Here is a 25,208-nt window from a genome sequence, read left to right on the forward strand (position 1 = left end):
TAGGCTCACAAGGTCAATTCAAGGTCATGATTTAGCGGTGACGCGGGTTTTGCAGCTTTGGTCGCAAAAAAAGCCTTCGCTCTGAAAGCCCCCCCCCCCCCCCCCCCCCCTGGTTTCATAATAGCGCCCGTCCCGCTCCATTCGCGGCTGCGCCACTCCGGCAAATTTGCCTAATCTCATCTACGCCTCTCGGCCACCCCCGGCTACGTTTTTCTTTCCTTGGTATTCACATTGTTTCCTCAGCAGATTATCGATTATTTGTCCTGGTAAGAGATGTGCCCTTATACACATAATTTCATCTAATTAACTGACGTTTGTGCCCTCATCCACGCTGCTCCATCTTCTGTCCCTCGAGACTACTCTCATCATTAGCTTCCCACAACCCGCTGCACGGTCCTTAATTTAGTTTGAAACTTTCCCTTTAGCCTCCGAGTTTCGGCCCTCTGGCAGAATTCGCCGGTTATTCAAACCTCTCTATAACAAAATGTATTCGTTTGTAACGAAACAATGGATATAATTAAACACTGGAAATTTCACTTGGCAGGTCCCATCAAATTTCATGTATCTGATATCTCGTTTTTGCAAAACAAAATTGTCCTACGAAGTCACACAACGAACTGAAAATGAACTTCACTGGCTATTTCGTGTTGACTGCATCCATTTGTAACGGTATGCAAAAGTTCTGTTGCCATTTCATGGGGAAAACTGAAAATATCGCGCATAACCATCTCTGTCGAACACCACAAAAAACATGTGCAAAATTTTCACGCCTCAAGTGGGGCCCGCGTAGAGTGTTTCTCCGGACTTTTCGTCGGCTTCGGCGTGACAAAATTTTCGCGCGATTGGCGTGGTCGCGTCGTGTGACATTTTAGAAGTGCGTTTGGTGTGCTTGACTGTACCAACGTTCCGCTGATTTCGTAGGGCCAAGATGAGGGACATCGGTGGTAAACGAAAGCGTATGACAATTTCCGTTGACCAAAAGAGCGCCATCATCGGAGCGCTGCTATATCCTTCAGTCTTGTTTATCCGTTCGCCATCATAGGTCGCTGCGGTGATGCGGTGAAGCCGTGTAGGGGCGCTGTTGTGACCAGACATAGGAACCCTCACGAGTGCGAGCAATCATGAAGGCGTCCTCACTCTCACTTCATTAAAGCCCCATCTCATGAGGGCTTCACTCGGTCAGGTGAGGGCGAGGGAGAACGAGCGCAGAAAAATATGTGAGGTTGAGGATGAGGGAGGGCAGACGTGATGACGAGACGGTGCGGGTGGGCGAGATGCACGTGGTGAGAGGGAAGGTGCATCTCAATGTTCGTGCCTGCCTTGACCTTTCATTAAGTTTTCCGCCCGGGGTGCATCCTATTTAAGAACCCGAGAGGACGCGGGAACGACTAAACGAAAACAACTAAACAATAACTATAGTTCAAAGGCGGGCTGCACGATCCGCGCGGCCCATTCACTCCGAGCTGCGTACTAACTAAACACGAAGCAGGCGAAGGCGACCGAAAACAGAGCGGAACTAAGGGAAACGGAGAAAAGGCTTCAGCGAGCGACGAAGAAAGCGCCGACTTACAAAGCAGGCGGCACTGTGTTTGTCGACACGAAGCCATGCTGCAACAGACGACCCACACAATTTGCGCCGAATGTACTGATTCCCATATATCACCGTGGAAAAGCTTCCCAACCAAAGACGCAAAGCGCCGGATTTTTCCGGGTTCCAACGAAAAAGCGCTTTTACGAAGGAGTGATGATTGCGGGCACACTGAAACGTAAAGCGGCAGGCAAAAATGCGGGGGGTAGGGGGGGGGGGGGGGGGGGGGGGGCACTTACGTGTGTGATGAGATAGCATAGCGCCACATGTCGCCTGAGCACGACAAATTTCCGGTCTGGTATCATCATTTCTGGATTAGTTGACGTCAGACCGGGTTAATGTCATTTCCAGCACGGTGACGTCACTTCTCGTTCGGTGACGCTCTAGTACCCTATGTAATGAGTCATGACCAGTCGTGACTGGTCGTCTGATTCATACACACGTATGCAGTTGCCGCACACAGCATCTGTCACTTCCGCCCTAGTGACATCACTTCCGGTCAATATCATGAGTCATGATTGGTCATATGACTCATTCACACATTCACAGTTGTCACGAACAAAACCACGGCACCCCCGTATTGCCTCCACTTCATCAGCCTAGGCCGGAGCGACATCACGGCGTCAACACAAAGTGCGCCGACGAGCTCCTTATGCTGTCGTATAAAAAGAATGTCCGAATGCTGCTGATGGAAGCGGTTCGCCCCTCTCGAGCATGTGCGCATGCTACGCTGAGCCTCCGAGTCCCGAGACACCCTACTCTGCGCGCCTACCACGCTACCCCTTCGACGAGCAGCGAGTGGGTCAGTGAAACGATCAAGCCACAGCTGGACACCAGATTAAGCTCCCAAGCCATTGCTTTGCAGTTACCATTCACCCTGCCTGCTGCAGACACAAAAGAAGGGTGAAAGGCCGTTGTGCCAAGCCCCGCTCGTCAGTGCGTGCACACCATAATGCGTGGAATAGAAGTCCTCAGCGCTGCACCCAACTTCTCCCCCTAGGACGGTTCGCATCGCCATGGTAAAGGGTTTTTTGCTGTGCAGAAAAGCTGACTTACGGAGTTTTACAAAGGGTCTATATCATAATCAGACCTCGAATAGAATGAAAACTGGAATAAATCAGAACTGGAATAGATTGACGAGTGAACGAAGAAAGCTCTGACACCTCCACCGCGTCAATAAAATTCATCGCCTCCAATTTTTCATCGCTGTTCTTGCCTAGGGCTGTGTTCTTTCGAGGTTGTCCCCCCTTCCCCATCCCCCCTAGTAATTTTTAAAGTTATTCGCCGCCTCTTTACACCCTTTTCCTGCCCTTTTCGGGTGGGTTAGGCGACATTTTAAAGCGAAAGATTTACTACTCCCCTCCGTAGCTTCTTCGCCGTGTGCGCCGTGTGCGCGCATTTGACCTTGGACCGAGGAGACACCACGTGACAGCTATGACGTCTTGACATCACTCAGCCGTTGCCGCCGCTCAAACCGAGCGCTCGCCTCTGTTTCTATAGGCCGTCGGCGTTCATTGTGTTCATTGGCGTTGGCGTTGACAAAGTTCTGGACTCCGATGATTTTGAGGAACTGACTGACTGAAAAACTATATTTTCAAAATATATACAGGGAGCTAGTGGAGCGGTCCTTAAGGGTCCGTTCCTTAAAAATGCTAAATGGGCTGCTCATTAGAGCAGCCCATTGGCGGTAGCTGCTGCTCGGGCGCGCCCGACCAGGGCCTTTTGGCTCGCCAGGTCAGAGCAGCCGAGCAGGGCCGCCTCCAAGTCCTCCCGGGTAGGGTTGGGTATATGGGGAAAATGCGGAGTTGATTGGCATGCCCACACCATGTGGTAAATGTCCGAAGACCTTTCCCTGCAGTGCGGGCACTCCCCTGTGCACACAGGGTCGAAATGTTTGATTACTGCCGGGCACAGAAGTGTTTTAGTATAAAGGCGATGGAGTAATTTTTCCTCCGGCCTTCGTGAGGCCCTTGCAGGGCTTAGGGAAGATTTTGAGGAAAGTAAGGGCGCATAACTGGCTCCCTGGGTCAGTGGACGCCTCAATCGTGCTTTGAGGCACGTGGCGGAGGTGAGAGAGAGAGAGATGCGGGCGGCATGCATTAGCGCTGACAACGTTGGGGCAGACACGCGGCCCTACACCACAGATTTCGCTCTCTAACCAGGTTCAGCAGTAGTTAAACCGCAGCTAATTTTTTTTTTTTCGCGGCAGGTTTTTGAGACGAAGTGCCACTCGTTTTGAGTTTCATCCTGCGCTTTAGTTGTTTTTGTTTTGTTTTGTTTTGTTTTACCTGTTATTTCTCGCCCCATCTGCAGTCATGTCCTTTGTCGCCCTCCCTATTTCCGCCCTTCACTCTGGGCGGAAAAAAATCTTAAACTAAATGCCAGCGCTCGTCTGTACGCGCATCTCTCATTGTGTACCGTCTATCCCGTGTATTCTTCGCTTCCCTTTCGAGATATAGCTTGAATGTTTACGTGTCCTTCCTTTATATCTCCTTTGTTTACTACGAGGACGAGACGGCGTGAACAATGCGAGCCGGACAGATTTCTTGGAGGAAGTCAGTGCGGGCAACGAGAGTGAATCGCGCCAGGGATATGGCAGGCAAGCGGTTCTCCTGCCGGGGTCTGATACTTCGAGAGTGGTGGCGGCGGCCCCGATGATGCGGGCGCCAAGCTCAATGGAACCCGCGACACCACATCACTCCCGCAGCAAGCACATGCCGCCCAGCGGATCTCCTTGCGACCAGACCTTTCAACTCAGCAAATTTCCTGGCTGGAATTTTCCCGGCACTCTCCTCTGATTTGCTACGCAAAGCGTTGTGAGAACTTTTCGCCGCTTTTCACGTTCCTGATTATCCGGGCACAGTTCATTTTAGCCGCTTCTGGAATATACCAGACTGACCCGGCTTTACCAGAGATCGGTTACAGCATTACCATAGTGCCTGAGCTATTTCTCGCGGCCCATCTTGGCTACTGAGAACTTCGACGTGCTAAACAAGCTGAAAGCGACTCGACACAGCGCAAAGCGGACGCAGTGACCAATAGTTTGCACCTAGTGCGACTCAATAACATGGACACACATATCAAATAAGCAGAAGTAACATGTAATATCAACAGTACTGATTATGAGGGTGAGAAAGGGCAAAGGAATTTTGCAAAATGAGGGTGAGAGTGAGGGAGGAAAGGCGAAAATGCGGGCATTTGTCCACCTCTGGTTTCGGCCAGCGTGCTCGTGAGTCATGCGGGGAAGCCAAATAAAGCAGGCATTCATGACACAATAATCGCCGCGCGTCTGCTATACCGCCGCCCGTATCAGCGCGAAAAAAACACGGGGCTTAATATTCAAAGTAATATCTCTCTGTCGTTTACGTTATTCCCCCTAAAACTAGGCGCCGAAGCCTGTGCAAGCCACGATAGAAACGGGTGCGCGTTGACGAGGCCAGCACATCCGGCCACATCCAAGGCGTTCATTGCGCATGTCCAAAACCCCTTTAGCGGAGTAATGTCGACAAGAAAAGACGTCTTCCGAATTTTCAGTCTCCGTCTTCTGGGTGCTGAAGCTGATATGGGCCGCGCTAAAAGCAGGCGCGCGGCAGCGATTCCGTCGCGAGCACCCGTTCAGCGTGGCTTTGGATGCAGCAGCCGTTTTGGACGCACAAGTACAGGACAGTGGCCACAGCGACGCCTGCACACACTGTCGGCAGAATATGCACCAAGTATGTTCTCGGTCTGCATGGTGACAGCTAAGCGAGTTGACATGCGATAGTTGCCCTCATCGCTGCTCATCATGCAGCGATGGCGTAGAGGTAGAGCATCCGCCTCGTGGGCAAGAGGACCGGCGTTCGAATCCCGGGGCCGCGCAATTCTCTACCGGTATTGAACAAAAAAAAAAAACTCCGCGTGTCGATGGACTTGCATATCCAGGCCTGGGGTGCGTGCCTGATTTCGGTGACCAGAACCGACAACGCACTCCCTCACCAGAACAGGATTTGGCCACCCGGGTGTAGTACTTGGCCACAACCTTCTACGGACAAACCAATTAACTCTCAGCCCTCAGTCCCCAGCGGCTGCGGAGCAACTGACCAAGGCGGCGGTCAGACCTGTGACGCAGCGGAGGTTGATAAGAATCTGAACCTCGCAACGTAGAACCTTATCCAGTCAGGCAAGCCTAGCAGTGCTGCTCGAGGAAATAGCGGGCATTAAATGGGATGTCATAGGGCTTGATGAAGTTAGGACAGACGAGGCGTATACACTGCAGTACTAAACGGCAGGCACACACTGTGCTGTCGCGGATTAGCGGATAGACGAGAACTAGATGTGGGATTCCCAGCCAATCAGGATATAGCTGGAAACATAAAGAAGCTCTATGGTATTTACGAGAGGGTGGCAGCTATCGTAATTAACCTCAATAGGAGGTACAAGCTGAAGGTGGTGCAGGCCTACGCGCCAACACCCGGCCATGATGACCAAATCATTGAAAGCTTCTATGAAGACGTGGAATCGGCAATGAACAAAGTAAAATCGCAGTTCACTGTACTGATGGGCGACTTCAATGCGAAGGTGGGAAAGAAGCAGGCTGGTGACCCGGCGGTAGGCGACTATAGAATAGGCTCTAGGAATATCAGAGGAGAGGTATTAGTAGAGTTCGCACATAGAAGTAATTTACGGATCGTGAATACCTTCTTCCGCAAACAATACGTCAGGAAGTGGACATGCAGGAGCCCCGATGGTGAGACTAAAAATTAAATCGATTTCATTCTGTGCGCTCACCCTGGGGTTGTGCTGGATGTGGATTTAGTCGGAAAGGTGCAGTGTAGCGAGCACGGAATGGTAAGGTCTCGAATTAGCCTAGATTTGAAGAGGGAACGGAAGAAACTAGTGAACCGAAAGCCCATTAACGAGTTAGCGGTGAGAGGGAAAATAGAGGAAACTAAGATTTCACTGCAGAACACATATTCCAAGGAAGACTATTTTAATTATCAACCAATGAATGATAATCTCACTGATTTATTACAGAGTGCGCCGTAGAAGTAGGTGGTAGGATGGCTCGACAGGATACCGGCAAGCTATCTCAGGAGACGAAAGATCTGATTAAGAAACGCCAAAGCATGAGGGCGTCTAGCCCTAGAGACAAAATACAACTAGAAGAGCTATCGAAGTTAATACATAAGCGCCGGGGGGGCACCTCACATAAGGAAGTTTAATATAGAGAGAATCGAGCATGCTCTCAAGAACAGAGGTAGCCTAAAAGTGGCAAAGCGGAAACTAGGCATAGGTAAAATTCCACAATAGATCATATTCACACTATCAACCAGGTGATAGAGAAATGCGCAGAATATAACCAACCCCTATATATAGCTTTCATTGATTACGAGAAAGCATTTGACTCAGTGGAAACCTCAGCAGTCATACAGGCATTGCGGAATCAGGGTGTAGAACAGCCTTATGTAAAAATACTGGAAGATGTCTCTACAGCATATGCACAGCTACTATAGTCATCCATTAAGTCAGCAATAAAATTCCAATAAGGGAGGGCGTCAGGCAGGAAGACACGATCTCGCCAATGCTATTCACCGCCTGTTTACAGAAGGTATTCCGAGGCCTGAATTGGGAACAGTTAGGGATAAGAGTTGATGGAGAATACCTAAATAATCTGAGGTTCGCCGATGACATTGCCTTGCTGAGTCACTCAGGAGATGAATTGCAAATCATGATCAATGAGTTAGACAGGCACAGCAGAATGGTGGGTCCAAGAACGTACATGCAGAAAACCATAGTAGTGTCCAACAGTCTAGCAAGGGAACGGCAGTTTACAATTGGTAGCGAGGTGCTGGAAGTGATAAAGGAATATGTCTACTTAGGGCAGGTAGTTACCGCTGATCCGGATCATAAGAGAGAAATAACTAGAAAAATAAGAATGGGGTGTAGCGCATATGGCAGGTTCTCTCGGATCTTCAATGGCAGGTTACCAATATCCCTCAAGAGAAAAGTATACAACAGCTGCATCTTACCGGTACTCACCTACAGGGCAGAAACGTGGAGGCCAACAGAAAGGGTTCAGCTCAAGTTAAGGACAACGCAGCGAGCCATGGAAAGAAAAATGATAGGTGTAACGTTAAGAGACCGGAAGCGGGCAGAGTGGGTGAGGGAACGAACGCGGACTAATGACATCCCAGTCGAAATAAAGAGGAAGAAATGGGCTTGGGCAGGGCACGTAATGCGAACGCAAGATAACCGCTGGTTCTTAAGGGTAACGGAGTGGATTCCAAGAGAAGGCAAGCGTAGCAGGGGGCGGCTGAAAGTTAAGTGGGCGGATGAGATTAAGAAGTTTGCAGGCAAAGGGTGGATGCAGCTGGCAAAGGACAGGGTTAATTGGAGAGACATGGGAGAGGCCTTTGCCCTGCCGTGGGCATAGTCTGGCTGATGATGATGATGACTATGAGTTGCCCTCAAGGTCACCTACAGCAATAACGAAGCAATGGCTATAACGAAGTAAAAGCGAGGTCCTTTCAACATCTTTATGACGAGGTATTGATAATTGCTACTGTTCACTACTTGAAAAATCCTGCCAAATGCATTCCAACACTTTCTTGCTGTCCTGCTAATTTCTTTCTCACGGTTGGTATCTACTGTCGTTACTTCGGCCAGATAGATCCACAGCTAGCCTTTGTGAAAAATATAGAGCCCATGGGGTTTGCTTCTAAGCTGTGTAGTGGGGATCTTGTACCACACGCGGATGTCGCAAGCTCTGATGGCATGACGAGGAAAGATACTCTCATCCTCCAGAGATTTTCAACTCCGGCGATGCAAAACGGGCCATGCTGCATGGTCCAGTGCAAATCCGACAGGCTGTATATTTTAACGCGGCAGCGTTAAGGAGCTCGTGTCGCAGAAAAGCCGGTGTCGTCGGCGTCAGCCGTGAGCGAAAAATCCCTCCTCCTCCTCGCCGCAATGTATGCCACTGCCCCAACAGATAGCGTGTGACGGCAAAGCAAGGAAGCGAGGCCTATCTCACATATCTCTGCGGACACCCGACCCGCGCCGTAAGAAAAAGAAAATGAAATTAAAATTAATTTCATGGAAAGGAAGTGACGCGTCTGACATATCTCTCGTTCGGGCGCAGTGGGGCCGTGCGGGCGCGCAGGAATCACGCGCTGAGCGGCGAAAAACGCAGCGCGCATCCAAAGCGCATTCACCACGAAGCTTGAGGCTTGCTGCCCGTTCGTTCGGCGCGAAAGCTATGCTGGCGTTCGTGGCATCGGGTTTGTCGAGAATGATGAGCCGACGAACTACGACCGCAACTTGAGTCACGCGCGTTTCGGCAAGGCGCCTGGCAGCGCTTCTACGTGGCTTGTCGCTCCGCGCGTCCGTTTCACCGTACGTAGCAGAGTGATTTGCCTAACGGGCAAGGCGTCGCGCTGAACGGGCGATAGCGTTCCGTGGACTCCCTGGAGTGCTGCAACACGCTGTCGCGTTCCACTCTTAAAGGCGAAGCTTAAGCGTCCTCCAATTTTTTTTTTTTTACAGTGGCTGTACCCCCCCACCCCTTCTTCACCTCTTTCCAATACCACACTACATGTTATAAACTGCCATTCCTTCTCCAGAATGTTGAACATCACTGCTGGCATGCATCCTCGCATTAATCTGTGAGGATACTGTTGTAACTAGTTTCTTTAGATCCTCAATCATGCGCTGCAATTCACCACTTGAGTTGTTCAGCACTCAGTAACTTCAACGTATTGGTTCAGCACCGCCTTTCGCATTTCTGACAGAGCCGCTCTCCTGGTATGAGCCGCAAAGAAGGTTGGCGGTCTGCGAGAGCCGTTGTGATCACCACAGTACCCCGGCGTTTTGTGCTATGCCCAGAAAAAGGATTGCAGCACTGCTTCGATGCCACTAATGGGGTGTACTTCTAACGTACATGATTACTAATGGGCACATATCGTTGTAATATCATGAGTAAGGGTTAAGATGCGCCCTTCAGTTTCAGATAGGTCTTCCACATTTATGTTGCTCTTCCTCCTTGTCTGTGTTGTTTTGTGGCAGCCTTTTGGTCCGAGTGAACATGCAGGAAGCGGACATTCTGCAAAAATAATTATAATACACTTTGAGACCGCACCGAAATTTCTAAATGTTAGCATGCACTGAATGGCAATATGGCAGCGCGATTAGTGTACATCAGTCGCAAGCAGCACAGTCTCGCAATTTTCAGTTCTAAGACAACGAACTGAGAGAGCAGCGGTACTCTAAAGCTGGAGGAATTCAGTTGCTTGGAAGGAAAGTGAAGCATGGGAGGGAAAAAATTGTGCACTTTTACCTGCACACCTCTCTTAAAGTGGCAAAACCAAAACATGGAGAAAGCATAACAAAACAATGTATTAAAATTCTTGAAACTTACCTTGTTCTCCAGAAAACAGAGACGTAGATTTACGACCTCGTTCGCCTCGGATTGTTTCCGCCATGGGCACTGCCACACTAAAAGCAAGCTCTGTTCCCCTGCCGAAGAGATTCTCTGCCCTGTTAACGTTGTGGAACACTTGCCACTCTGTTCGAGCTCGGACCCAGGCACTTATATCTGATAGACCTCGTTGCTCTTGCAGGATTAAGACCATGACTGGAGCACTTTTGGTCCTCATCTCTAGTTAAGGCCGGTTCAGACAGGATTGCGGACAGTCAGAGGAGACCAGCTCCGGCATGGCGCTGATGTCAATGATTTGAACAACCTGCAGCGGCCCTGACTCGACACCAGCCAGTCAAGTGCGTTAAGCACTGACGTTACAGTATATATCCATGTGTATCATGCCCAAACCAGCTCTCTGTGGGAGCCGGGCTTTAGCGTGCGGAGTCCCTCGATCCTCACGAAATGCTGCCTCGTCATATTTATTTGTTTTGTTTTGTTTTTGTACCCATGCACTCAGCAGATTTGTGGATTTCCGGGGCGGGCAGTGTCCTGGCCCTGCGCAGCATAGTAATAGTAAATTAAAGTGCTGACTTTGTCAGTGTTTGCAATCGGCGGAACTTACGCTGCAGTGAACCGCAAGCACGGAGATGCCGGCGTTGAACTGAGACTTGAAAAATTATTTTCTCGCTTCAAACAAAAAGTACTCCGATAACATTTTCAGAAATAAAGGCTATTGATTGATACTTTGAAACATACTATCTTTCATATTTTTACTAGGAACACCTCACTACGCAACAGACGGCTGAATGTGGCTCAGAACGCGTATTTTCTGATAATCAAAGTTGTTTAGCTTACGTGCACACCTTACGTTTCTTGATTTCTGCAATAATTTTATTACATTCGTTGCCTTGTGAACAACATGGGAAAATAGTTGAAATGACTACTGTATGAACGTACATTTAGATAAAAATTTAATCAAAATGAAACAAATTTCGTTCACTCTATTTCGTAAAAGAGCACATGTGATAGTTGTTCGAAAAAAGTTTTATAGGCATGCGTCTAAATTTTTATTTTTTACAATTTCTTTTCTGAGACTAGGATATGCTACTGCTTGCAAACTTAAGATGGCGGCCACGGCGCGAATAATTTTTTTTCGCGAGAAATAAGCTGGGAAAATGTTATTCGTGATAACTCGATTACCCGCAACTTTTCCCAAAGAAATCGAAAATGGTCGAGTACACAGCCTGGATACGCATACGCATACGCATGGTGCGAGCATGAAAAAGTCGCCGAGAAGGGCTCGCCAACTTTCGCGCGTGATTATGGGTTCTCTGCTGCATGTAAAAGTGTAATATATGGTTTCGGTGTCCATGACAACACAATGCAGTGATGGAGCGAGTTGATTTGCTCTCCTCGGAAGGTGTTTCAGAGCCCCTTTAAGGAAGGCGGGGTGGAGTGGCGTTTTTTGACCTTTTTACTCATTTAAGCCAGTGTTGAGTATACAATGAACGAACGAAATCTTTCTCCTGAAGTTTCAGTGCCAAGCAGGCCAACAGAGCGACCGGCCCGGGCCAGTGTTTGACGCCGAAGTTAGAATAGACGTGCTTCCGGGTCTGCCATCCACGACTCCGTCTTCCATCGTACACGTCTCTTTATGAGTACCTACGTTCGTCTATACCTTGTCAGCTCGCTTTCAGAGGTCTCGCCGAGAGAGCGGTGAATCGTCTAAATATCCTAAACGTATTCCGTTTAGAGCAAAATCTATGTCGAATTACTTGGGCGGAATGTACCTGCGCATTTTAAATATTTGCATCGTTTATTTGAAAGTTGTGGTAAAAGCAAGAAATGTACATTTTGCCGCAATACCTACACTAATACTGTTGGCATGGGTATCTTCTCCCTTATTTTCTGCCTCGCATGACAAGTAGCGACCCCCCCCCCACACACACACACACGCACACGCACACGCACAAACACACACGCGCGCGCACGCACGCGCACACACACACACACACACACGCACACGCGCGCGCGCACACGCACGCACGCACACAGAGGAGGGAGTGAAAGAAGAAAGATGTAACGTAGTGGAGGGCTCCGGAATAATTTCAACCACCAGGGGATCTTTAACGTGCACTGACATCGAACAGCACACGGGCACCTTAGCGTTTCGCCTCCATCGAAACGAAGCCTCCGCGGTCGGGTTCGAACCCGGGAACTCCGGATCAGTAGGCCACTGGTACCCACAATACCGTGATCGAATTAATAGAGGCTCAACGCACCAACCAATTAGTCCGCCTGAGTCGCACGCAAACAGGACAATGCCTACTGCGACAGCTCCGTCTCAATCCACCCATCCCCACCCCAACAAGTCCTACAGCTTACATGATTTCTCTGCGCACGCAGGATCACATACATCAGAAGCCCCTACCGCGCAATATGAGCGCTAGCCTCCATCAGGGTAGGCGGCAGGCTCGAGCTAACTGTTACACCAAAACATACAGCAACCGCTCCGATATCCTTTATGTCGACGTGGCAGAAAAGGTAGTGGTTTTTTTTTTTAAGTAGGATTCTTCACGGCAGTCGCAGCCTAAGTCACGTGTTGTCATATATGGTTAATCTGATGCTTCTTACTGGAGATTTTCCTGCAGATCTAAAGATAGCAAAAGTAGTTCCCGTGTATAAAGGTGGCGGTGCAGCAAATATTAACTATAGGCCAATTTCCGTCTTGACTATTTTCTCTAAAATATTTGAGCGCGTTGTCAATGACAGACTCACTAGTTTTTTTTTTTCAGAAACATGGAATAATACCTGACACCCAGTATGGCTTTCAAGCAGAAAAATTTACAGAACAGGCTCTTCTGCATATAAAAGATAAAATTATTGAAAACCGAAAAAGAGCTCCTAACACTGGGTCTATTTATAGATCTTGGGAAAGCGTTTGATACTGCACAACACGATATATTATTAACGAAGCAATAGATCTGTGGGATTAGGGGTGTAGCGCTCAGACTACTTGAAACATATCTGAAGGGTAGGTCCCAGTATGTAATTATAAACAACTGTATGTCTAGTAAAATGGAGTTACAGTACGGCGTCCCTCAAGGATCCATTCTGGGGCTTTTACTATTTCTTATATACGTGAACGATATAACTATGATACCAGGATCTCCTCAATTAATCATGTACGCAGATGACACTAATATATTCTTTACGGGAGCAACAAAAGCATGCTTAGAAAAATCTGTAAATGAATACTTACTAAAACTATCTACGTGGCTGCAAGCCAATCGTATAAGCCTAAATATAACAAAATCTAAATACGTAATTTTCAAACCCACAAGCAAGCGAGATGACAGTCCCATCAACATCAGGTACGACGGCAACCCGCTGGCGGAGGTCACCGAGCAAAAGTTCTTGGGGGTATGGTTCAGTGGTGATCTCTCATGGAACACCCACGTGGATAGCCTTAAGTCCGAATTATCACGGTTTACAGACTGCCTCTACCGAATTCAAAACTTAATTCCATCTTGGTTGAAGCTGACATTATATTATTATCTGTTCTACTCTAGAATAAGCTATAGTATACTAGTTTGGGGCACAAAAACTGACTCAAATTACAACAAATTAATTACTTTGCAGAAGAAAGTGCTACGCATATGCGAAACTTACTATGAGGATAAACGAAAACTAAGAACTCACCCACTTTTAAGTAAGCACAATATTCTGAGGGCAGACCAGGTATACTACTTCAAGCTGCTACAATGGATACATGAGAACAGACTGCATAACGTACCTACGGAGAGTGTAAGCCCGTACGACATCAGAGATCTGAAAATAAGAATGCCAATAGTTAGAAAAAACTATGGCCGGCAAACACTACCCTTTCAGGTTACCAAAATGCTCAATAGAAGAAACATTTTCGTTAATTACAATAAACCGTTCCCTGCCTTCCAAAAGGATTGTAAGAGAGCTCTTTTGTCCAGTGATGTCTACTCTTCCCACTAATACCTTTTCCGTGGAAGTGTAGTGTATAGATGTTTTGTCTCTTTTGTAATTAATCATGCTCCCTTTGCCATCTCCCATTTTTCTTACTTGCGATGCATGTACTGTTCGTATATGTGCGGATATTTGTTCATGGACATATTTTCTTTCTGTGCTTGAAGGGGAAGAGGAAAGGGGAAAAATGAGAAAAAAATCTCTGATTTAGTGTATTATGTTGCATATGTATCATGATTCTTATCATTTTTATGTTGTACCCATTCTACATTTATAGTGCAATTTTCTCGTTGAGTGCCCTTTCCTTTTACAGATGTATCTTTGTGTTTCTTGTATGCAGTGTTTGTGTTTTGACCAATGATATTGTTTGTGTGCCGCCCAGCCGCACTGTTATATATATATATATATATATATATATATATATATATATATATATATATATATATATATATATATATATATATATATATATATATATATATATATATATATATACAAATTTTTTGCCTCTTGTCATGCACAGGGGGCTCAGGCCTCGTCAGGCGATACCAAGCCTTTAGTCTCAGCCCTCTCTTAGGCAAATGTCTAAGAAAGAAAGAAAGAAAGAAAGAAGGAAAGAAAGAAAGAAAGAAAGAAAGAAAGAGAGAAAGAAAGAAAGAAAGAAAGAAAGAAAGAAAGAAAGAAAGAAAGAAAGAAAGAAAGAAAGAAAGAAAGAAAGAAAGAAAGAAAGAAAGAAAGAAAGAAAGAAAGAAAGAAAGAAGACGGCACTGTGGGGGCCACCGCCACTATCCGAACTAATTCACCTGCAGAGGCGGAAGGAGCCGCCATCACACTTGCGCTGGCCCACTTCACCATTGACAAAAACATAACCGAAATTTTCACAGATTTCCAGGCCGCATACCACCACTACTTAAAGGGCGTGGCGACGCCGGCCACACACCGTATTCTTGCCACAGCCACCTCTCTCGACCGAACGGTTACTCTGTCGTGGATCCCTGGGCATGCCTCGATCCCCGGTAATGAGCGCGTTCATGCACTGGCCCGAGAACTCTCCTCCCGGACCCCGGACGATCAGGTACCCAATCCTGCGCAAGAGGCCCCATCGATCCTTTATACGTATCATCAAATCACCGCATTCTACAAACGCAGCCGCATGACATTACCACCAACCCACAGTACTTTGTCGCCCTTATCCAGCACCACATGGCGACAATTACAGACGGGCTGCTTTATTTCACCCTACCCTCTCTTATGCTTTCACCTCACATTTCGTCCTCATTGTAACGCCTGTTGTGTGCCCAGATCCACACTTTTCCACTACCTTTGGGAATGTCCTTCCCCACAGGCAGTACCCCCATCCCCAATCCCACCCATTCTTCCCAGGAGGCAGCTTTACGCACTGCTCAGCCCGCCGGCCAGAAATGGCTGGTAGATCGGGCCTTATGCACAAGCCCGTGGACTCATGGACCAGTAGGAGACCATCGTAGAAGATTTTTTTCTTTCCTTTTTTTCCAATCAAAGCTGTTTCCATCCATCCATCCATCCGAATCAGTAGCCGAGTGCCCTAACCCCTCAGCCACCACCAAGATATGTTTCATTTCTTTAAATTGTCCGGACGAGGCATCGCGCCGAACGGAGAATGGCGTTCCGTGGATTCCTTGGCAACGCTGCAACACGCTGTCGCGTCCTGCTCTTAAAGACGACGCTTAAGCGTCCTCCAATTTTTTTCACTTTCCTTCCCTTACGTGGCGGTTCGGCTGTCCACAGAGATATATGAGACAGGCGTCATTTCTCATGGTTTGACCTCTACCTACATTCAAGGTGAAACTTGCGGCCACTGAGCTCTAGCTACATTCAAGGTCAAACTTGCGGTTCCGCTGACGGCTCGAAAAGCTGGCGTAGTGAAGTTTTAAAACCTTCCAAACCTGTCGGGTTGTTTCCGGAGCGTGTGCAACCCGCACATATACCGTCGCGAGAAAAATGCATCCCGGTCGACATCGGCGGCCACCAACGTTAATCGCACTGGGCAGGCATTAACCCCCCCCCCCCCCCCTACCCCCCATTAACAACCAGCACTCTGGAGGCAGAAGAGGCAGCCATCTCTCTCGCAATACTCTCCATTGAGAATCAAGAGCAAGAAACAAACCTACATAATCACCAGCTCTCCAGCTGTCTGCCGCAATTACGGCAGGTACAGAATATGCGCCCTCGCACATGATATCCTCAAAAGCAGAGCACACCAACCAGCTGATGTTATTTCCACACCTGGTCACCACCACCTCCGAAGAAAACCAGCGCGCGTGCTATCGCCCGAGCTTATTATAACCGAGTCCCGCACGACGGCTCCAGACCATCAGAGCCGGTGTTCGCACAGTATAGTGTGCATTCCTTCAACACCATCGGCTTAATCGACACGCGCATCTCTCGCCACACAAACACCCGACGCGGAATCGAGGAAGGTGGTGGTGAAAACTTTAATGGACACAGGGCAGTTTAGGACGCGCAGGTCATTGGGCCCCCGCACGGCCCCACTGCACTTGAGGAAGCGGTTGCATGGAAACTGCTCCACACCAAAGCCTGTAACCGCTTTCTTAGGCTCCCCAGCTGACAGCAGAGGCCGTAGAAGCTCTGTAGTGAGGGTCCCTCCCCGCACAGGGGGCAAAAAAAAGTTCATCACACCTGCCATCCCCTCCTTCCTTAAGCCATTCCCTGAAGGCGCGATTGGGGTGTCCACAGAGTGTGAGTCAGTGCCCACCGGCAAGAGGGGACGCTCTTTGACAGCTCGCCGTTTTATGTGTCGCTTTGTTGTTATTTTCGAGATGCGTTGATAAGTAAGATCAATTAGTTAAAAACTATACGCAAGTTCAGAAAGTACATGCTACCTGTCTGTAGTTGAGACATTTTACGCGACTACACAGATAAATTTAGGAAATCTTAAGAACCGTAGCGAGCCTCTGAAAGGTTGTTCAGAAGGAAGGCCTGACCGGCGAACAGTTTTAGCAAGCCGGCTTTGGGGCAGGCAGTCTGTGGATGGGGTATCTTCTGACATTAACAAACTTCCGTTTGTGTGTGTGTCGTTGACAGTCCGTGCTATGGTGCGGCGCGAATAGCGCATTTGCTTCAAAGGGGGAGATTGTATTATAACAGAAGAATTCGGGGCCGCAGGCCCGTGTGTCCCCGCACGACTCAGATAGCGCTTAAGTGTTTACTACCTGGTTTAGTCCATCATGCTGGATTCCTTTGGTACCTTTGTCACATTGTAAAAACCGTCTCTTCGTGACATAACACGTATGCTGACAAGAGACTGTTTTGTTTTGGCTCATGCTATTGATGGACAACCACGGGAGAGGGGCGGTTTTGTCTTCCCAAATTTGTCCTTCGCTTCCTCGTTGTTAGCTTTGAAGGGTATTTTACACACGCAGCGTAAACCCAGCGTCGCTGTCGTCCCATGTCAGTCTTAAAAAAAGAAAGCGGATTAGCTCAGCTAATTCATAATATAAAGCGAAAGCTGTCGAAGTTATTTTGTTTTCATTGACGTTGGCGTTCACAACGTCCTAGACACTGGTGATTTTTGGGAAATGAACAGCGCATAACTGGCTGCCTGGCTCAGTGGATGCCATTCGCGCTTTGAGGTACGTTGCGTAGCTGTACTGAGAGGGAAAAAAATTGGTTTTTCCAGAAAGGAAATGGCCCAATACCTGTCTCACATATCTCGGTGTACACCCGAACCACGCCGCAAGGGAATGGAGAAAGAAGGAAGTGAAAGAACAAAGGAAGAGGTGCCTGCGTGGAGGGCTCGGGAATAAGTTCGACCACCTGGGTATCTTTAACGTGCACTGACATCGCAGATCCGGAGTTCCCGGGTTCGAACCCGACCGCAGCGGCTGCGTTTTTATGGAGGCAAAACGCTAAGGCACCCGTGTGCTGTGCGATGTCAGTGCACGTTAAATATCCCCAGGTGGTCGAAATTATTCCGGAGCTCTCCACTACGGCACCTCTCTCTTCCTTTCTTCTTTCACTCCCTCTTTTACCCCTTCCCTTAAGCCGCGGTTCACGTGTCCAACGATATGAGACAGATACTGCGCCATTTCCTTTCCCCCAAACCAATTATTATTATTATTATTATTATTATTATTATTATTATTATTATTATTATTATTATTATTATTATTATTATTATTATTATTATTATTATTGTTATTATTATTATTATTGTTGTTGTTGTTGTTGTTGTTGTTGTTGTTGTTGTTGTTGTTGTTGTTGTTGTTGTTGTTGTTGTTGTTGTTGTTGTTGTTGTTGTTGTTGTTGTTGTTGTTGTTGTTGTTACTGACATCGCACAGCACACGGGCGCCCTAGCGCTTTGCCTCCATAAAAACGCAGCCGCCGCGATCGGGCTCGAACCCGAGAACTTCGAATCAGTTGTCGGGCGCCCTAACACTGAGCCACCACGGCGGGTGGAAAATGAAATGAAAACTGGTTTTAAGGAAAGGAAATGACGCCTGTGTCACATATCTCGGTGGATATCCGAACCGCACTGTAAGGAATGATTATGAAATAACTTTAATTGCACCCGTCAAGGAATTAGAGGGTGGTGAAGTGGTTGTTGTTGTTGTCCTCATACTATGGCACATGTCCACATAGGGGGATTGGCCAAGAATTGGGGGGCACAGAGAGTTTTTGAGGTAAATAATTCCTGGACGAAATTAAAATGAATGGTGAGGACGGAAGAAGTAAACAAAAAGGAACAACGGAATGAAACGGGAAATGCAGAACGCACGCACGAGATCGAAGCTGATGTTTATAGCCGAGTAGTTAAATGATAATGATAATTGTAAGAATAAAAATATATTGAAAAAATTAAAAAATTAACAAGGTAGCCGTCTTGATTCCATTAAAAAATTTTGCACAGCAGTAAAAACAAGCTTGTGGCTGTACCGAAGTATGGTGGCTCCAAACGACAATAAGACTGGGCTGCTCAAACAAAGGCCAAGCTGTTGTAGAGGTTTCCCTAATAACCGTCTTCGCATCATGGTGTCCCGGCGACAAAACAACAAAAAATGGTCTATGGTTCCGTGCTCACCACAAAATACGCAGACGGGATTAAGCGCCAAACCAGACCTGTGCAAATAAAAATTTAAGGGTGGGATCCGGCAGCGGAGCCTTGATAGAGATACCCAACCTGCCGTGAATGGCATGATTGCCTGCTCCACGAATACCTCAGGTGCAGGTAATCATCAGATCTTAAAAGAGATTCAGTTGTCATTCTTAACAAATTTTGTCGCCGGAACCTCGCTGAAGTCTTGAGTTTTTACCGCCGTCATCTTCCTCCCCTTTCAGCAGGCTGTCAGCGGTGTCCAGGGCCAGGCGGATGACTTTTTAACGCGACAGCGTTAAGGAGCTCGAGTAGCAGAAAAGCCGGTGTCGTCGGCGGCGTTGGCCGTGAGCGAAAAAAAAATTAATGTGTATTAGCTCAGCTAATCCAGGACATACAAAGCGATAAATGTCGGCGTTCACTGTGTTCATTGGCGTTGGCGTTGACAATGTTCTAGACGGCGATGGCTTTGAGCAAAGGAAGGGCGCATAACTGGCTCCCTGGTATACGCGGACGCCTCATTCGTGCTTTGACACATGTGGTGGTGGTGAGAGAGAGAGAGAGAGAGATGTGGCCTGAATGCATTAGCGCTTACAGCGTTGTGTCTGACATGCGGCACTGCAGCAATAGATAGGCCGCAGCGTTCATTTGGTGATCAATCTCTCGCGATCAACCATTAACTGCATGCCACCTCCCAGGGTGGCAGGGAGGGTGCGCTGCCTATTCAGCGTGCGGAACGCAATCAAAGCAGGCTTTTGCAGTTGGACACCAACACCATGTACATGAGAGCGAAATTGAGGTCTCCACAGACCCACGGAGCTGGCTGTGCGCCTTTCATTTCGTGAAAATGAACGGCCTTTGCAAAGTTATCAACGCCAATGAACTCTATGAACGCCGTCGGCTCACTTATTTTGTTTTGTTTTTGAGGAAAGGAAATGACACAGTAACCGTCTCGCATATCTCGGTGGACATCCGAACCGCGCCGTAAAGGAAGGGATAAAGGAGGGAGGGAAATAATAAAGGGAAAACTGAAAATTAAATGTTGGATTTTGAGGAAAGGCGCGGCACTGCGCAGCGGCGGAACACCTGTGACTCGGTGCTACTAGTGGCGCATGCGCAGTAGTGACTAGGGAGCGTGCGCGAGAGAGAAATATCCGCGGCGAGGCGCGCGTTGTGACGTCATGTGCCTCCTCGGAGCACCGCCACAGCGAAATCGCAAGTTCGCGGCCAGTAAAGCTTGCGCTTTTAAATCCTCCTCCTCGCACTCTTCCTCCTCCTCCTCCCAATGTATCCCACTACCCCAACAGATAGCGCGCGACGGCAGCGCCTCCCACTCGTCTCGTTCGGGCGCAGTGGGGCCGTGCGGGTACGCAGGAATCACGCGGTGAGCGGCGAACGCAGCGCACATCCAAAGCGCGTTCATCCATTACCCCCTGAACAGCTTTCAGGCCTGCGCCCAAAATTTTGACGTCACATCCGGCAGGCTGATACTTGCAGAAACCGCCTCGCCAGCGACATGACTTTAGTCCCTGCTGTTCTTTCTTTCGCGCTCCCTGCGCCGCGCGGGCCGGTTGGTTGCAGCGGCGTGGTCGCGTTTGTCGTCTCTCGTCGTTGTTTTGCGGCAATTTTGTTTCCGTGCGCGATGTGCAGTGGATACTAAAATGCCGAACAAGTGTTGTGTGCCGGGGTTCACCGGTAATTACGATACGGGCAGGAAGATACAAGTGTTTTCTTTCCCAAAAGACGACACTTTCAAGAAGTGGTTACGCGCCATTCCAAGGAAGGACTTCGTGCACTAAGGTAAGTAATGTTTATGGTACTGTTATGTGCCCCTGGTTGCTTTTAATTAATCAGCACGTTTATTGTGATACTTCCGAAGCCCAGATAGATTGATTCTGGCCACATTCCTTTGCTGCAAACACGCTTATAGACAAAGGGGCTAGCATTAGGCTATTTTAATAAGTGGATTCTGAGATGTTTACGAAACGTTTGCACGTTTGTGCAGGTTTGCGCCGATCATTTCGACGCTTCATGCATCGAGACGACGACATCGTACACGGATCCAAGAACAGGAAATGTTCTTACAGTTCGATTGCCAGTACCGCGGTTGCGCCGTGGATCGGTGCCTACCGTATTTCCCAACTGCCCTTCGTACCTTTCAGCACCAGACAACAGCAAGAGAGAAGCACCTGATGCTAAGAGGAGCCGAATAGAAGCTTCCCAACTCGCCCGTGCGGTCAAAGGATCACTGGCGTCATATGAAGCGGAGCAGGGGAGAGACCAATTTTCGTCACTCGAAGAACTAAAGGCGCGCCTGCAAGTGGCCTCAGTGTCAGTGCAGTGGACTGAGATTCATAAAGAAAAGTGTACGATGTTTTTGAACATCACCAACGATCGTGAACCTTGGTTGAAGGCGTCATTGACAGTGTTCGAAAACCTTCAAGTCTCAGCCTGCTACCAAGGATCCGCGATCAAGAATCTTGGTAGCGCTCTTGTACCAGACTCGCTTTGCAAAGTAAGCTCCTTGTTGGAAATTTCGAACAACCTGTGCATGCTGTCTGACGAGTCTGGCGAGCGTTGTAGTTCGCGCCACCTGTCGCTTGCAGTAATTTTCTTTCTAGACAAATTGGAAGCAAGCATTAATGAAAACAAGAAAGGGGCTGTGAAATTTTTAAAGGAACAGCTAACACTGCTCTCTGCAGAACGTATTCAGTACAGCACACAGGTAATAGTGTTTGCATGCATTCTCGACAAAATATCGCCGCATGTCTACAAGTATTTGAGAAAAACAAGTACACAAGCCTTGCCCCATCAGAGCACTATTAGGAAAGTGGGCTCATCTGTACAAATGTGCCCAGAAATTGATTCCTGTGATGCAACTGTTCTTCAGTATGTTTCCCAGAGATTTACACAAGCCCTGCAAGCTGCGCTACGCCACGGGTCGCAGGAACAACTTGTTGCTGAGATCCGTCTACTGTACCACGGCACCGTTTCCAAAGGTCATGACATCATTTTTCAATGGCTGCCAGGACACTGTGGTATTAACGGTAATCACCAGGCCGATGCGGCTGCGCGTTCTGCTCACAACGACGGACTTCCAGTGAGGATCCCACTATCAAGACCTGACGCAGCGTGTGGGCTTCGCCCTTTGGCGCTGGAGCTCACACTTTTAGCGTGAAACACGGGAGAGTTTTGCAACCTCCGCCTCAAGGCACTGGACCCTGGACTGCGCCTTCGTCTTCCACGTAACTTAGCACGTCGCGACGCAACATTGTTATGCCGTTTATGGATCGGTGTTGCTTTTACTAACCACTATGCTTTCCGGATGGGGATGGCCGACAGTCCTGCCTGTGAAAGCTGCGGTTGTGAGGAGACCATCACTCATCTTCTCTGTGAGTGCCCTGCATTTGCGAGTGCAAGACATACACTGTGTTGTGCCCTGGACCGCCTCGATCCTCGCCCATTAACAGAGCAAAAGATCCTCGGTCCGTGGCCACAGCAGTCGACTGCCCTCAAGGCATACAAGGCACTCTTTGCCTACTTGAGAGCGACTGGATTGAGTGACAAATTGTGACAGCGTTGTGCGTGTGTGTGTGTGTTATGCCTTTTTCCCCTTCTCTCTTCCTCCTTTTAGCCCCCTAATCCCTCTTCCCCAGTGCAGGGTAGCCAACCGGAACCCCTTTCTGGTTAACATCCCTGTCTTTCCCTCCTCCACTTTATCTATCTACACATCTGCAGCCACATGAAAAGACAGTGACGTTGATGCTTGACGAAATTCGTATCAAGCCTTGTTTTGATTATAAGGGGGCCAGCATATGTGGTGGTGCAGTGAATTCCAGCGAGGCAGCCACATCTGTACACGTGTTTATGGTACTAAGTCTGCTGAGCTCATTCAAGGAGGTAGCACACATTCTTCCGGTAAAAACCATACAGGGTGACCAACTTCATGCCATACTGAAGAAGGTGATCATACGCTTAGAAGAGATTGGGTACAGGGTCATAGCCGTTGTTTGTGACAATAACTCTCTAAACAGAAAGGTAATGAAGATGTTTATGCCAAAGCCAATGCTTCGTCATGTTTATCCACATCCGGCAGATCCAGATCGGCCATTATTTTATGTGGTAGATGCTGTGCATCTTTTGAAGTGTATCAGAAACAATTGGCTGAATCAGAAAAATTCAGGGACTTGCTTTTTCTACCCACGCTTTGAGCTTTCAAACAATGATGTTCGTCCTGAATACAAAATGACTGCCTCATTTAAGAATTTGAGAAATTTACATAAAGAGGAGTCATCTCTACTGATAAAGTCTGGGTATGGCTTGACATCCAAAGCACTTAATCCGAGCAGCTTGGAACTGCAAAATGTGAAGCTGGTACTGTAGGTTTTTAATCCGCACGTAGCCACAGCCCTGGCAGCTCGCAGTGGTGAAGCTGATTTTCAACATGCGGCAGCAACAGCAGATTTCATCAAAATCATTCTTCGCTGGTGGAGTATTGTCATCGTAAAAACTCCAAATAAAGGCTTCCATCATCGTACTGTTTATGAAGAACCCATGTCTTGCAGTACAGATGGCCCAAAAGTAGCTTTTCTGAATGGTTTCATTACCTGGCTTGATGTGTGGGAATTTTATGGGCATGACACTGGGGTCCTTACCCAGGACACAGTGAGTGCCCTAAGGCTGTCTGCTCAATCCTTACTGGCATTGGCAAAATACTGCATAAGTGAACTTCATTTTAAGTACGTCCTACTAGGGAAAGTTCAAACGGATCCTCTCGAGAGTCGTTTTGGACAGTACCGACAAATGGCTGGTGGGCACTATTACATATCTGTTCGACAGCTTTGTGAGACAGAGTGCAGGATTCGCCTTCAAAATGTCCTGCCAAAGATGAGCACTGATGACTTCAGAAACATCGAAGAGACAAACAGTGTCAGAGATGTAGGAACCTCCTTTAGTGTTCAAGTTGTGGACGCTGACCTTGATGCACTCAGAGAACGAATGCCAGTTATTGGTTATATTGGCGGGTATTGTGCGCATGCTACAATGAAAGTTTTAAAGTGTGAAAGTTGCCGAGGACACTTGGTTGTTACCGCAAGTGAGACGGAAATGGAAGAAGACACCCATTCCTTAATCGCACAACTGGACCGCGGTGGACTCAAATTTCTCTCTGCCCTTGTGATTACAATAGCCATGTACACGGAGGTTGTAGTTACAAAGCTTGTGACACAAAGTGCCTGCACACAATTTCTCCATGGGCCCAACCAAAGGAATGTCGTTCGGAAACTGACGCTCAACTCTCTACCGAGGCTTGAGGACATAGATGCATGTGAAAAATGGGCATGCCTACGAGCTCCTTGTCACACTTGTTGCAAACTGTGCAGCAAACATAATGCTTAACAACTTATGCAAACAGAGGAATGATCAACATCATATTATAAAAGAACAGAGGGCAAAAAACAGAAAAGCCCAAATTTTTCTTGAAAAGTAATTTTCCATAACTTGTACACCGCACATTTAATTACTTTAAATTGCACTGCAGGTATTTTATAGCAGTTTCCTCATGTGATTTCTTTGGCGAACTTCTGCCTGTTGTAGTGCAATGAGCCTTCTTTTGTTTGCGTCATGCATGCTTTCTAGCCCAGAGCTTGAATGACAGTTCTTTGTTATTAATCTGAAATTTTAAATTGTTTTGGCAATTAAGTGCAATGTTGTTTTTTTTTTACTTAGCTGAACCTCAGATAGTGCCTGCTGTGGTAGATGAATGACTTATTTGTCACACCTTTTGTCTGTATGTGCTCTTCTTGCGCAGTGTCTATTATTGTTCTATTGTTGCAGTGTCTATTATGTATTATTGTATTAGTGTCTATATTATTGTGCAATGCAGTTCGTGCAGTGGATTCCTTGTTCATTCCTGTACCTGCAGCAGTGAAATAAGTGGTTCTTTGTGTCACTTATTTATTATAACCTAGTCCACAGTTTAATCACAAATGTGTTTAATGTACTGTGGTTTCTTTGCATGTCTTCGACTCTACAAAGTAATATGTTGTGTTTTATGCCATTGAAGGGCAGCCACCTACTCTGAAAAATGGATGAAATGATATTTTCTTCTAACCTACAGTTAAGATGCGAGT

General features: G+C 47.6%; 1 pseudogene; it reads left to right on the plus strand.

Moving 5' to 3' along the window:
* Window positions 1–2,302: 2,302 nt before the first annotated feature.
* LOC144115124 (uncharacterized) lies at window positions 2,303–24,726 on the plus strand (annotated as a pseudogene).
* Window positions 24,727–25,208: the final 482 nt, after the last annotated feature.

The sequence above is a fragment of the Amblyomma americanum genome, chromosome 1, assembly GCF_052857255.1.
Source record: "Amblyomma americanum isolate KBUSLIRL-KWMA chromosome 1, ASM5285725v1, whole genome shotgun sequence".
Lineage (NCBI taxonomy): Eukaryota > Metazoa > Arthropoda > Arachnida > Ixodida > Ixodidae > Amblyomma > Amblyomma americanum.